Here is a 15418-nt window from a genome sequence, read left to right on the forward strand (position 1 = left end):
GTACTTTTTCTTTATAAGGGCAACAGATGATCCACCCACTCATTTACTGGGCCTGAAAACTGAAGCAGGAAGTGGAAAGAAGCCAGCCTGAGTGCGAGAGGTGTAAATGTCTTGGAGGGAGAGTGCCCATTTGTTGGCAATTGTTTGCTTGTGTTGAGAGACAGACATGGAAGGACAGAGTGAAGCAGGCTCAATGCCCTATGACAACTCAAACCAGATTCCTTCCAGGGCAAACTTTTCACACTTAGAAGGCAGAGCCTCCTTCCCCTGAGGCTGTGATCAGGGGGGCAACTGCAAGTAACTCTCTCTACCCATGGCTCTATGATGAAGGCAGACCCACCTGGACCCGCACCAAGCGGCCTGCACTTCTCAGGTCAGACTCTGTGGCCTTTGCCTCTTGGAGTAGTCTGGTGGCTTTGGGCTGACCCTAGAGCCCTCCTTCCCATCCTTGGGAGGTCCAGCATGTGGCAGGCATCACTGTTCACAGCTCTGGAGGCGACGCGCTTGTGTTGCATGTTCTATAAACACTTTCTGGGATGTATTAACAGCTTCCATTGTCAGAGCCAGGAAAGCTTTTCGATGTACTAAGCATGGAAGGAACGCGTGGAGTGGTGGGGAGCCATACTCTAGCAGGCTCTGTTCAGTCCCCTTATGAAGAGGGGTTATTTTCCTAGGTGCTTACTATTGTGCCTAAGAGTGCTGATGTCTGATGGTCCTTACTAATGTACTTCGAACTTAAAAGGTCACTGAAAGCTTTTCTAAAGAAGAACCCAAGTTACACTGTAGAATGAATTCGCCATTGTTTATTGATAAAAGAAATGAATAGACATACAGGTGTATATATGCACCCACAGACAAGTACTGAGGATGTACTGATTCCATCTTGAGTTCTTCCTCAGAGCAGCATTGCCAGACCCTTGAGTGTAACAGGCCAGGAAGGTAGATTTGTTGGCCTCATTATTGGTTTTTCTCTGTTGTCTGCTGATCTTCTATGATGTCCATCCCAGGCCACAGAGGATCTTGAGTATATGGGTTCCTAAGCGCTTCCTTAGCCAGCACTAGAGTGGTGTCCTAGATAGCTTTAACAGGGTAGTCCACTCTAGGAATAACCAAGGGAGGCTTGTCTTTCAAAAGACACATGGCATGCAGGACAGAGGCACAAAGAATCTTTCATGTGGAACTCCTCACTGAGCTTACAACTCTGTTTTGTAATAAAAGATCCAGATTAGCACATCATTTTGAGCTTCAATTAGCAAATCTGTTGATTGACGATCTCTATGAAGTCAAGAAAGCAAGCGATTTTGAAAGAAATGAATATGAGACTGGAGCTGGCAGTGGCCGTGCTGCTGGAGCCTCCTGTGTTCAACTTCAGAAGGCGTGGATTCTTTGCTTTCTCTTTGATCATGGGGTGGTTGTGCATAAAGTTCAGCTTTCTTGGTGCGCTAGGAGTCCCTGTAGGAGTTGTGTGGTTTCTAAGTATTTTCTTGTGGTCTATAGTTTGAATTTTCATTCTCTTCTTAGCTCTTCTGTAGATTCAACTTTTAATTTCTGGTAGAGTCCAGCATGTTGATTTTTTATTTGTGCATCATTATTTTTGGTGGAGTATTTATGTATCATTATTTTTTGGCTAAGAATTCTTTACCTCACCTTGGGTCATGAAGACTTTCTCTGTTTATTTTTAAAATGTTATACTTTTATATTTATATTCCAAATTATTTTTATTTTATTTTTAAGATATTTTGTTAGGTCAAAACATCCTTTGCATATGACTGCCCAGTTGTATCATCTTGTTGAAAAGACTAACTATCCTTCCTCCACTGAGTTAACTTTCATTCCTTTGTTAAAATTCAGTTGGTAATGTTTGTATGGCTCCATCCTTAGGCTTTATTTTTTTGTTGCTCCATTGATCTGTGTGTCTATCTGTTCCCCAACATCACGCTATAGTACTGTGGCTATATAATAAGCCTTAAAAATAGGCAAGTGATTTCTATTTCTTTATTCTTCATCAAAATTATTTAAATTATTCTAGTTTCTTTACATTTCTCTATTGATTTTTGAATAAGCCTGTGTTCAATATAAAATCTGCTGGAATTCTGATAGTTTTGTTAAGCCCATGGACATCTTTACCACATTGACTCTGCCAGTCTATGAGCATGGTCTAGCTCTTTACTATTTAGATAAAATTTCTTTTTTCACTTTTTTATAATGTACTGTAGAATGCTGAACATGCCCTGTTACATTTGTACCCAAGTATTCCATATTTTTGGAGTGGTGGCAAATCATGTACAGTATTTGACATCATTTTTCACCTGTTGAGTGCTAATGAACAGTTGGACATTCTTGGGTGGTCTAAGTGTAAGCTCCTCTCTCAACTCTGCACCCATAAATAAGGCTGCTAAGTAAAACAATGCTCCCCATCAAGGGGGCCAAGCATAGATTCTACTTATACCAAAGTGGTGGGTTTCAGTTCCCTACCAGCTTTATAATTACTCAAACAGTCACACTGTACAGGAACCAGAGGTCACAGAATCCTCTTGATACTACAAAGAGAGCATTCTTCTACCTCTCGTTGCCACTGACAGCAATCTACATATGGCTGTGCATGACAAGTAGCATCCTCCTCTTCCAGGCTGTTAGAGATTCCAGGCTGTTAGAGATGGTTAACAAACTGTTGTCTGTTTTACTTGTTCTGCCTTAGGTGTTGTGTGTCTGAGCATTCTTTTTTTCAAAATATTTTATTATTTTTATTTTATGTGTATGAGTATATTGCCTGCATGTATGTGAGTGCACCCATGTCGTGCAGTGCTGTGAAGGTCAGAAGAGGGCTTCAGATTCCCCTGGAACTGGAGTTAAGGATGGTTCCTAGCCGCCATGTGGGTGCTGGGAATCAAACCTGGGTCCTCTGCAAGAGCAGTCAGTGTTCTTAACCGCTGAGCCACCTCTCCAGCCCCGTGTCTGAGCATTCTTATACTCACTAGATGAGAATGTACCCCTAATGATGTGGTAATCAGATCATTAGCAAATAAGGAAGTTTTGTTTCTTCTTTTTAAGAGATGTGTTTTAATAATTGTGTGTGTGTGTGTGTGTGTGTGTGTGTGTGTTTGTCTGTGTCTGTGTGCTGGTGGAGGCCAGAAGAGCTAGATTCTACCCCGTGGAATTAGAGTTAGAGGAGGTTGTGAGCTGCTGACATAGGTGCTGGGAACAGAACTCTGGTTCTCTGCAAGAGTATCAAGTGCTCTTAACCTCTGAGCCATCTGTCTAGTCCCTACTCTTTCAACTTATACACTTTTCTTTTCTTGCCATATTGTGCTGGCTAGCTTCTCTAGTATATGTTGAGTAAATGGGGCTGCAGATATCTTTGCCCTATCCTAGTCATATAGAGACTTTCATTATTATGATATTTAATATGCTTTATGAAGTTGAGGAAATTCTTCAGACCTAATTTTCTGAGATTTAAAAAATCATAAATAGATGTTTGAATTAGTTCAATATATTTTTCTGAATCAATTGATATGACTAGATGATTTATGTTTACATTATCAAATTTTCAAAAATTAGAGCAGCCTTATTTTCTTGAAATAAGTCATATTTAGTCATGATGTGGCATTATTTTATATATTTCCAAATTCTATTTAATAATTTTTGTGAAGATTTTTCATCTAAACTCAAGAGGGATGTTCACCTACAGTTTCTGCTTTGTTTTCCCTGGTTGCCCAGTTTTAACGATCTTCCTAAGACAGGACAAAGAATGTTTGTCCTCTCCTGTTTTCTAAAGAGATTGTATAAGATTGATGCTTTTCTTTCTTTTTAAAATATTTTATTATTTTATGTGTATGTGTATATTGCCTGCATGTAGGTAAGTGCACCCGTGTCATGCAATGCCCGAGGAGGACAGAAGAGGCTGTCGAATACCCTGGAACTGGAGTTATGGACAGTTGTTAGTTGCCATGTGGGTTCTGGGATCCAAACCAAGGTCTTCTGTAATAATAGCCAGTGCCCTTAACCCCTGAGCCATCTCTCTATGCTTTTCTTTTTAAATGTTTGCTGTAATTCTTAAGTGAAACCATATAAACCTGGAGATTTAATTTTTGACAATTTTGAGACCATGAGCTCAATTTCCTTAACAATTACAGATCATCTATTTTAGTTTGAATAAATTTTTATAGTTTTTGTCTTCAAAGGAATTGACCCATTTCATCAAAATTATTGAGGTTATCCACATAGAATTGTTTGTTACATTCCTTTATTATCCTTTTAATGACTGTAATGTTTTTAGTGATACCTTGTTTAATTCCTGATATTGGTAGTTTGTATCTTTTTATTTATTTATTTATTTATTTATTATTTGGGTATCTGAAACCCAGGCAGTATTAAGAAAGAAACAAGATCTGTGGGAGGTGATTCAGTCACCAGGGCTGAGGGAATGAGATAGACAAAAGGAAGTGGATTCTTGCCTTCTGTCACTTGAAGAAGATGGTGCTATCTATGAGACAGAGGATCTGCCTGCCAGTGTCTTGATCTTGGACTTCTGTGAGAAATAGATTTCTATTTGTTATGACAGCCTGAATGGACTAAGACACATTGACAATTTCCCATTGACCAATGGAGCATTGATTATTATGATTATTATTTAGCTTCTGAGTAATTGGATATTTTCCTATTAGATTTCTATCACTGATTATTAGCTTAGTTTTCTTATGTCAGAGAATAGCTATGCATGATTTTAGGGCAAATATAATTAGATAAGAAATCTTATGATCCTAGTTATTTTGAATTTATTGAGGTTTGTTTTATGTCCAAGAATTTAATCTATTTTGATAAATGTTATTTGGGCATTCTTTAAAAAAACTGTGTATTCTGTTATTGTTAGAAATATTCTTGCTGGTGGATGGATGGATGGTATTCAGTTCTTGTATATCCTTGATGATTTTCTATGTAGCTATCCAACCAATTTCTGAGAAAGGTGGTGAAATCCCTCAATATTATAATATAGTATAATTCTGCTTTTTCTTTCAATTTATTTTAACAACTTCATTCTCAAGTACCCTGACCTCTACTGCTTGGCACATATGACACATTGATAATTCCTATCTGTTCTTTGTAGAATTCTTCATGACCCTCATAATTTACTTTTAAGTTTACTTTGCCCGTTATTGATGCAACCATCCGTTTAAAAATTCTTGTTAAATATTCTCTTAGCATATACATGTATTTTCATCATGTTACTTTCTGTCTACTCATTATTATACTTGAAGTGTGTTTCTTGTAGGTAACATATAGTTGGGTCATTAAAAAAAGTCCTATCATGCTCTGTCCAGTTTACATTTGGTCTGTTTTGACTATTTCCATTAAGAGTGATTATTGGCATATGAGGACTGCAGTTCGGCATTTTATCATTTATGCTCTATTCATTCCCTGTTTCTTGTTCTACTGCTTGCCTTTTTTGTGGGTTACCTGAATAACTTTCAGGCTTCCGTGTTGATTTGTCTGTAGCGGTCTTGAATGTCTATCTCTGTCTTGATTGCTCTATCGTATCACAGTGTACTGATTGAAGAGAAATGTGCAAACTTATTTGTGTCCAGACTTTCTTACCCTTCCCCCGTCTTAATATGTTGAACACCACATCAGATGGCACAGTCTTCATTTCAGCTGTCAAACTCCTTTAAAGAAATCCATCAGGAAGGACAGTCCATTATCTGTACCCCTGTTGTTGCCCTCTGCGTTGTCTCTCCTTCCTTCCCGGTTCTTTGATGCCCCATTCAGTCACATAGCCTTACCTTTCTGCAACACTTCTTTCCCCCTTCCTTAGGCCAGGTCTTCTGGAGATAAACTCTCAGTCTTGCTTCATGTGAGGATGTCTTGATTCTAGAAGGGCTGTTTGTTGAATGAAGATTTCTAGGTGACTGGTGTTTTCCTGTAGCATTTGAAGCATCTTGAACTATTTCCCCTTGGCCTCCATGGCTTCGGACTGCCTCCTTCTGTTCTCTGTTCTTCAGACTGTGTTCGCTGCAGATGAAGAGTTCTTTCTCTCTAGTTGGTTTTTACGCTTTAGTTTTCCTTTTGGTTTTAAATGTTTATGATTTTATGTTTCTTTTGCTGCATGCTTTTCTCCCCAGATTAGAAACATCTCAGCTGTTTCTTTTATTTTTAATCCCTGTGCTGTTTCTCTTTCCCTCTTCACATTTGATTAACAGTATCATCTTTTGTTATTGTCCCAGTGTCCTGGTGGTGTCCATTAATTTTACTTTCAGTCTGTTTTCTTTGTTATTTGGATCAGATACCTTATCTTGTACTTTCTTCAAATTTATTCATCTGTCATCTCAACATGACAAAAAATTTCACTTAGGTATTTTTTTTTAAGTTGAGGTGCTATGTCTTCAGTTTCATAATTTCTATTTAGTAATTTATGTCTTCTCTTTACTGTCTGGTATTTTCTGTTTTTTCCCATTTGTTTCAATAGTGTTTGTAATTGTCATGGTGGTTGCTTTAAAATCCTTGCCAGACAATTCAAATATCTTAGTCATTTCACTGTTGGCATCTGTTGATTGATTTCTTCATTTACATTCATATTTTCCTAGTTCTTCATATAACAAGTGATTGACTTACCATATCCTAAATATGTTGGATAATTATGTTATGAGACTCTGGATCCTACTTGAATTCATCTACAGCTATCTTCTATTTTAACTGTCATTGGCCCTGTTTGGATTTAGTGTGTGCTGTGTTCTATTTCGACAGCCAGTGATTGTTTAGATTTCATGTGCAGGCCTTTGCTGCTCTTGTGAGTCTTAGTTTAATTTTAGAGCATGCATAGTGCTGCTCTGGTCTGCCTTCTCATGCAGTGGTGTTTCATGCTGTAGTTCACTTTTCAAACATCCTGCAACTGCTCATTCTGAAGTCCATTGGTGGCTTGGACGGGGAGCTGGCTGAGCCTTTACATGTAGGTTTAAAGATTCTCTTTCTGCAGCATCCTCCTAAGGTGTCCTTATCAACTTCTACCTGGAGAGGAGATGCACACCCCACTAATGCTAGTCAGGGTCAAGTCTAGCCATCTCATTGATTCTCTACTAAGCAACAGCTGGGGGAAATAGGCTCAATTATCTCCTTCTGTTCATTGGGGAACCAAGTCCAGGCTTTCTATTCTTTGCTGGCCATGCTGCTGGTGGTGATGTGGGGGGTGACCATGGTGTTTGACTGGGGCAAGATGGTTATTCTGGGGTAAGAAATAAAAGATTTCTGTATTGCTGGGCTCCATGGGCTCTTTGAGTAGAGAAAGAACCCTTCCCTCTCCGTCCCCTTCTCTCTTCTGTTGGATGACATTTCTGAGTTGCAGGGCTGGGTAGCCCTCAGCTCAGAAGATGTGAACTATAAAAGGAAAACTCAGAGAACCCACTAAAATACTGTTCTTTGAGTTTTGACATTCTTACCAGGCTTCCCTCTTCTTCCAGCTTTCAGAGGGCCTCACTACAGTTGTTTGCTGTGCTCTACTGCTCTACATCCAGAGTTGTACTTAGTAGGTGGGGGACGGGAGACATGAGTATTCACCACTGTGTTCATGATTCAGTGTTCCTTTTTTGTCTTGTTGAGTCAAAGACTTTTTTATATGCACATTTAAGTCTTTTTTTTAGTGTACAGTTCCAGATTCTTATCTGGACAGCATGTGGCATCAGTACCACTGTTCAGCAGCTGAGCTCCCCTGCTTGCCCCTTCCGGGCACACGACTTCTTTACTTCTTATCTTTCTCCCTCATGTCCCCACTCCACTCTTCTGCCTTTTACTCTTCTTATTTGTTATGTCAAGTCTGTTAAAGGAACCTACCAGTGTTCGCACTGAGTTCAGAAGAGTTTACAGTAGTCTCCCCAAGAATGCTTTCCAAGATCCAGCAGATTCCTAAAACTTTGATGGTTAAACTCTATACTGTTTTCACCCCCTGTATACATACCTATGATGAAGTTCAACTTATAAAATAGGCAGAGTAAGAAAGTAATGATAATTAATGATAAAGTAGAACAATTAAAACAAGTTACTATAATAAAAACTTATGAATTGGGCCTATTTCTCAAAGTTTTTGTCCTTGTGGCAACTGAGTTAATGCAAAGCCTTCATGGGCGATGAACTGAGGTTAAGGATGTGGGTACTGTCATGTGGAACTAGGCAACTATTGAAGGATCAGTTGTAACTAAGCACTGTGATTCCAGAATAGCCTATCTGATACCTGAAAGGGCTGCTACTAATGGACAAGTAATGAATATAGGGCGTGTATTCTGGGCAGGGGGATGATTCACATCTCAGGCAGGAGAGAGTTCAGGACAATATGAGTGTCCATCATTCTCAGAATAATACAGAATTTCAACTTATAAGTTGTTTATTTCTGGGATTTTGCTTTTAATATTTTCACAGTGAGTTTGAACAGAGATAACAGACCACAGAACATACAGTCACAAATAAAGGGGACTTGAACTGACTGGGATATTGGAGAAGGAAGAATTTGGTGTGCTGTTATTGAGCACCAGTGTTAAATGGTAGAGGTATTCAGTGTTTGTTTATTGTACCGGGAGGTATGGTGGTGTGGTAGTCTAAATAATACTAATTGGTGTTTCCCTTGGCTTTGCCTGAACTGTGCTGTTTACTTCAAATTTTCCATCAGAGAACAGATGTCATCTAACAACTTTTGTACAAATGTTTGCTTTCTCAAAAGTGAACTAAATTTATTTCTTCAGTTACAAAAACATGTTGTTTATAACTCGTAAAGAAGTGTGTCTCTATTCTCTTTCCCATTCACTTTCTCCCTGGGTCACTCCATAGCTGGTGTTAGTTGGGCAAACTGCTTAATGGTGGAGAAAAACCTCCTTCAAAAGTTGTCTGATCTGTTTCAAAAGTTTATGAGGACAAGGAAATTCATTTGGAAATATTTGGAATTTGACCACAAATTCAGTTTAACATATTGGCACAATAAAAGTGGTCATTCCTTTGAGCCAAGATGAACCTAGTGGGAAACATGAAAGGAAGGGACACCTTCCCAAACCTGTGTTTGTGCCCTTCAGGAGGCTTATCCTTGAGTTCTTGTGTTGCCCCCCTGAGCAGGGTTTACTTCCCTGTGAATAGTATGGTGGGCAGAATACACACACGAGAGTGACACTGGACTTCACTGCTCTGTGTTCCCCTCTACTTAGTGTTCTCTCCTCTTGAAACTTTCCCCACTTGTGTTTAGGTTCTTAATCTTTTTTTCAGCCTTCAAGATCCATGGCATAATGCAAAGTCCCAATCTTCCCACTACCATGAATTTATTATTTCACTTGTCTTATTTCCTTTCTTTGTAGCGGTGACAAAAACCCAACAAAAAACAGCTTAAGGCAGAAAGGGTTTCAAGGGTACAATCCATCATGGCGAGGGAGTCAAAGAGACAGGAGCTTCAAACAGCTGGTCACATTGTGACCACAATGAAGAGGTGGAGAGCGGATGTGGACGCATGCTTGTGCTCAGCTTACTTCCTCCATTTTATACAGTCCAGGATCCCAGCCCTGAGTGAAGATGAGTATTTAATCAATTATCCTAACCAAGAGAATCCCTCACAGGCCTGTCCAGAGGCTAAATAATCCCTCAGAGGAATGTATGGAGGCTGTTCTCCCAGGGGATTCCAGATCCTGGGATAGATCCAGGTTGAAAACTAACACTGACCATCACAGTATTTTACCTTGCCATTGAGTTATTTCTGTACAAGCAATTTCTTCTCTCCATCATTGGACTTCCCACCTGACTTTTCTCCTCCACCCCTTGGTCCCTTGGACCCTGGTCCAGGTCTGCGTCACTTGTAGACCCTGCATACTTCACACAGTCCTGCTCAGATCCAGGGACATAGTGAGGGTTCTGTCCTAGAAGAAGTTCAGATGGAGTTGACAGAACTGTTCTTATGCCTCTGTGTTCATCAATCTTGTTCATCTGACCATCCCGTGGTCTTTCTATATGCACACTACACTTTCAAAACCTGAGCCCCCTCATGGAGGGACATGTCTGTTTTTCTCCTATGAGAGTAGGTCTTTGTTTGCCCTGGCTTACCTTTTGGCTCCCAGAGCAGTTTACTCTAATTTTTGTGGGCTTTTCATTCTGCTTTTAGGAAAACTGTAAGATTTTTCCATCACATAGTAGCACCTCAGGCTGCACAAGATTCCAGGCTGTGAAGTTCATGTTGCTAGCCCACCTCAGGACTTCAGAGTGTATGTGAAATCCAAAGCAATTCTTTTAAGAACTAAAAGCAGATGCTGGGCATGGTGGCACACGCCTTTAATCTCAGCCCTCAGGAGGCAGAAGCAGGCAAATCTCTGTGAAATAGAGGCCAGACTGTCTACATAGTGAGTTCCAGGCCAGCTGGGGCTGCAACCAGACCCTGTCCAAAAAAAAAAAGAATTAAAGCAGATGAAAATATGGTACAGAAGACCCTCATACATTATATCCCATCTTAAGAAATAAAACACTATGAGCAGAAAGCCATTGGTGCATTCTCCTTTTTCTTTCTCTCTGGGTCTCAGAGGATAGGACTGTCTTAAAGTTTGAGTTCACAGTTCTCTTCTTATTTTTAGACGTTTACTACTTGCCCCCCATATGTACAGCTGGCTTTCACTTTTTAAACTTTGTCGATATGGAAGAAATAGAGTTATACTATATTCTGCAACTTGCTTTTATTTGCTCAGTGTAGTAAAATTCATTCATATTATTATAGTTTAATTACTCTCTTTTCACTATTATGTAGTATTCCATGGCATGAAGACATTTAAACTTATTAGTTTTATTTTCCTCTTGGATATTTAGCTAAATTCTTTCCAATTTTCTTGTTGCCCAAAACAGTTGCACATTAATTTCTCTGAGATCTATACTGAGGGGTGGAAATGGTCCCCAAATGACTTGCCCATCTTTGACTTTACTAGTACTTATAAAAATAGTTGTGCAAAGTTTTGATAGCAATTTGTAGTTTAATTGCCAAATAAAACCCCTCAATATACCACATTGACTCCAATACACTACTGTCTGTTTTCCTTTTCCCATCTCGTGGTTTTAAGATGGTACCTTTGACGTTATCTGTATTTCTGATTGCTTGTGAAGTCTGTCATTCCGTGTTACTGCTTCCGTGGTCCATGAGGGCTTTTTTATTTTCAACATTGATATACTGTTCTTTTCCTCTTATATTTCTCTTTTCAGATGATAGTCTATATTTTAACCTTTTATGAAAATTTTATTGTGAAAATTGTTCCTTGAAATTGAACATAGTTTCTCTCTAGACTGTGGTCTTAGAGCACAGGGATTTTGAATCCCCTTTGTTAAGTGATATATTCCAAGTACCTAATATGTGGTACATGGCAGATATTAAAAAATATTTGCTGAATGAGTGACTGGATAGATGGTTCCTCATCTTGTCCTTTTTGGTTTATTTTGTGTCTTTTAAAATAAATCCATTCTTAACTTGATGCCACACAGATTTCCTCTCATACTTTATCCTAAATGTTTAGTCTTTTCTTTTTCCCCAGTAAATTCATTTTATACCTTGTGTGGCTCTGTGAAAAGGAAATGAGTGAGCTTTCCTGCAGCATCTGTTACTTCTTAGATAGTAGTCAGCCCTCTTTACCTCCAGGGCTTCAACTTTTCTCCCTCAATTTAAAAAGTAATAGAGATGATTTTTCAATACCTTGCGGGGTTATTTGAGATTAGTTCAGATAAACTATGATGAATATCTAATATGTGCCAGGCATGTGATGGGCTTTCAATAATGCAGTCACTCCTTTCCTTCTTCTTTATCTTCACTGAGGCCATCGGGCATGAGTGAGCCATGGGAGTATGAAACTTTTTCTCTGTGACTTCTCAGAGTATGTGGAGAAATCCCATGGTGGGCTCTTTCCAGCCTCTTTCTGGCAGCTAGTTGGTCTTCCCCCCTTCTCCCTCCCAGTCTGGTCTCTTCTCCACAGCGTGGGCTTCTTTTGCTAAGCCAGGCAGCAGACGTCTCTTTTACAACCTGTCACAGACCTCTGAGTAGATGCAGGCAAGCCTTTGAGCAACAACACCCCTTTTCCTTCTGAACACTTAAGGATACTTTCCATCAAACCAGAGCTGCTTTTAAATAGAGCTGTAGACTCCTTCTCTCCCAAGATTTGTGATTCATTCACATTGAAGTTCCTCCTATCCACAGCCAGTTGCTCTCGTGGTTCTTTGCTATGGGTAGTGACTTGCCAGGACAAACATTTGCAGTAACTGTCAGACATCACCTAGGTATAAGATGTAAGTATAATCACACTCTTTGAATCATATTTGGCTAGCAACTTCTAAAATGGAAGAAACTGAAGAAGTTTCATATTGTAGGCCACATTCAGCAACTTGGTTAGACTGTACTATTTTCTGGCATCCTGTTCAGAGAATCAGATAACTTAGGTCAAGTTCATTGTGGGGATGGATGTGCTATTTTGCCATACTGTGTCTTGTAGTGAGTCTTACACACTGGTTCGAGGATGATGGGTGGTGTTTTCAGTTATATCCACTAGTTGATGTGTGATGGGACCTCCATTAGGCAGGGTGTCTAAGTCAAGACCTCATGACTATTTCTTTCTGAAACCCTTTTTATTATCACTCATTCAGTATTTGTATTAGTAACTCTTTTAAATATTTTTTATTGCTTGAGGATTTTATACTTGTGTATATTGTGTTTTGATAAAATCCACCCCCATTACCTCTCTGTTTCATGTGATCTTTTTTTAAACCTGCTGATCCCATTGCTGTAATCAAATGCCTGACAAGAAGAAACTTGAGGGAAGAAAGGTTTAGTTTGGCTCATGGTTTGAGGATAAAGTCCATCATGGTGGGGAAGGCATGGCAGCAGGAGTGTGAGGCTGCTTGCTCACATCTGGGTAGATAAGGATGCAGAGACAGGGAAGTCTTCCATTCAGCTGGTTTTCTTTCTGTTCCCTTTTCATTTGATCCACAATTCCAGCATATGGGATGGTGCCATTCTCATTCAGGGAAAGTCTTCTCTCATTTAATTTTCTCTGGAAACACCCTGACAGACACACCTAAAGGTGCCTCACTAATGTCCTATGGTTTCTTGTGAGTGTGTATGTGTGTGTGTGTGCCTGTGTGTACCTTCATGTGGCAGTCAAAGGTCAACATTAGTGTCTTCCTCAAATACTCTCTACCTTCTTTTTTAAGATAGACTCTCTCACTGAACTTGGAGCTTACTGATTGGCTAGATTGGCTGGCAGGCAAGACTCAGGGATCCTCCTGTCTCTGTCTTGCCAGTGCTGGGATTATAAATTGTTCTGGTTTGCTTTTCTGCTGTTGTGATAAACACCATGACCAAAAGCAACTTGGGGAGGGAAGGGTTTATTTCATCTTATAAGCTATAATCTATCATCAAGGGAAGCCAAAGCAGGAACTCAAGGCAGAAGCCTGAAGAAAAAAAAAAAAAAACAAAAAACAAAAAAACCACTGCTTAATGGCTGCTCCCAGGCCCATGTTCAGTTATCTTTCTTATATGCCCAAGGATCACCAGCCTAGAGGTGGCACTGACCACAGTAGACTGGACCTCCTATATAAATTAACAATCAAGAAATGCCCTGTAGACATGTCCACAGGGCAGTCTGATGGAGACAATTCTTTAATTGAGGTTCCCTTTTCTCAGGTGTGTCAAATGTACAACCAAGGTTGATCATCACACAGGTGTGTCCCACCATGCCTGGCTTTTACATGGGAGCTGAGGATCAAATTCAAGTTTTCATGTGTACATCGCAAGCATTTATCATCTCCCCAGCTCCTCCTTAGACGGACTTAACCTAATAAACTGACAGTCCAAATTAACCATCATAGTCTTGAACTCCAAACCATATCTTGGTGATATGACATTCTTGGTGATAAATGACATTCCTTTTTGTCAGAAATTTCAGAGAAGTAACAACTGTTCCTGGGTCTCATACAGCAGTGGTGCTGTTCAACAGAAATGTCACACCATAGACCACATAAATTTTCTAGTAGCCACATTAAAACAAGTTAAAATAAACAGATAGAAATCAATGTTAGTAAAATATGTCATTGCCCCCCATATCCAAATATTATTTTGACATGTAATCAATATGAAAGTTTCAAATGAGCTATTTTGTTTTGCTTTTTCCATACTGTTCTTGAAATCATTAATTATGTTCCAAGTTCATCTCAACATGACCAGTGTTCTGAATACTTGGTAGCCATGGATGACTAGTGGCTATTGTGCAGAGTGCTGTACAGAGAAGAGTGGGGGATATCCACTGCCTCATCTTCTTTTTTCCATCTCTTAGACCATAGCCAGCTAATTTCCTCTGTTCTCTTCTCATTTGGAAATGACATTACAGAATTTAATCTTTAGCATTCTGGTTTGAATGTGGAATGTCCTCCACAGGCTCATGTGTTTGGGTATTTGGTTCCCAGTTAGATATCCTGTTTAGGGAGGATGTAGAAACTTCAGTAGGTGGAGCTTCACTGAGGCTAACGGGTCCCTGGGGGTGCGAGGAGTGTACTTTGAGGTTTTGTAACCCGGCTCTGCTTCCTGTCCACTCTCTGCTTCCTGTTCTGTTGGAAGGTGAGGCATCTCAGTTACACTCTTCCTCCACTGTGGATCCACATGCCACCATGCCTTCTCCTCCATGATGGACTGTTATCTCTTAAATTGTGAGCCGAACAAAGTAAACACTTTCTCCATTAAGTTTCTTTTCAGTATGTGGTCACAGCAATGAGAAAAGTAACTAATACATTTACATTGTTGGGTTCGAGGTTTGGGAATGATTGGAGACCACCCACCAAAATTCGAAATTCAGAAGATTTTATTGAAAAGCATTCCAATTCTTGAACAACCAGTTGGGCACAGACTCCAGGAGCCAATGATTGGGAGTCAGTCCCTGACCAACAGTGAGCGGGGGTTTTTATTGGGTACTCTTGTAAAAAGCCCGCACAAACTCGGTGACCTTTGAATTGATTGGATAACTCTGAATTCCTTGGGGGGCGGGATATTTTATTGGTTATAGTCATGGTCAGCCACCTGGAATGTCTCAAGTTTTCCTTTTACAGTAGGGTGCCCCTATCGGCCTCTGGATGCCCTTTTATGGTCAGGAATTTCGGTTGGTTTCAGCAAGGCATGTCTGGGCTTGCCTAATCTTAGCCCGCAGTATGGGGCAAAGGAGACTTACAGTTTCTAGGAACCGAGACTTAAGGCTGACAAGATGGAGGCTGCTAAAAAAATGGAGCCAGCATGACCTGGATCCTTCAACATTTGTCTTAGTTACTTTACTGTTGCTGTGATAAAACACTGTGACCAGAGGAACTTATAAAAAGAAGACCTTATTTGAGCTTTTGGTTCCATGGAGCTTAGAGTCCATCATGGTGGGGAGGCACAATGGCAGGAGGTGGCCAGAGC

General features: G+C 39.9%; 1 protein-coding gene across 3 annotated transcripts in view; it reads left to right on the plus strand.

The window, feature by feature from the left end:
- The window catches only part of Adamtsl3 (ADAMTS like 3), a 376880-nt gene that overhangs the window by 19879 nt on the left and 341583 nt on the right, over positions 1 to 15418 (plus strand). The gene's annotated exons all lie outside the window — the stretch shown is intronic.

The sequence above is a fragment of the Nannospalax galili genome, unplaced genomic scaffold (genome assembly GCF_000622305.1).
Source record: "Nannospalax galili isolate Female #2095 unplaced genomic scaffold, S.galili_v1.0 scaffold902, whole genome shotgun sequence".
NCBI classification, from domain to species: domain Eukaryota; kingdom Metazoa; phylum Chordata; class Mammalia; order Rodentia; family Spalacidae; genus Nannospalax; species Nannospalax galili.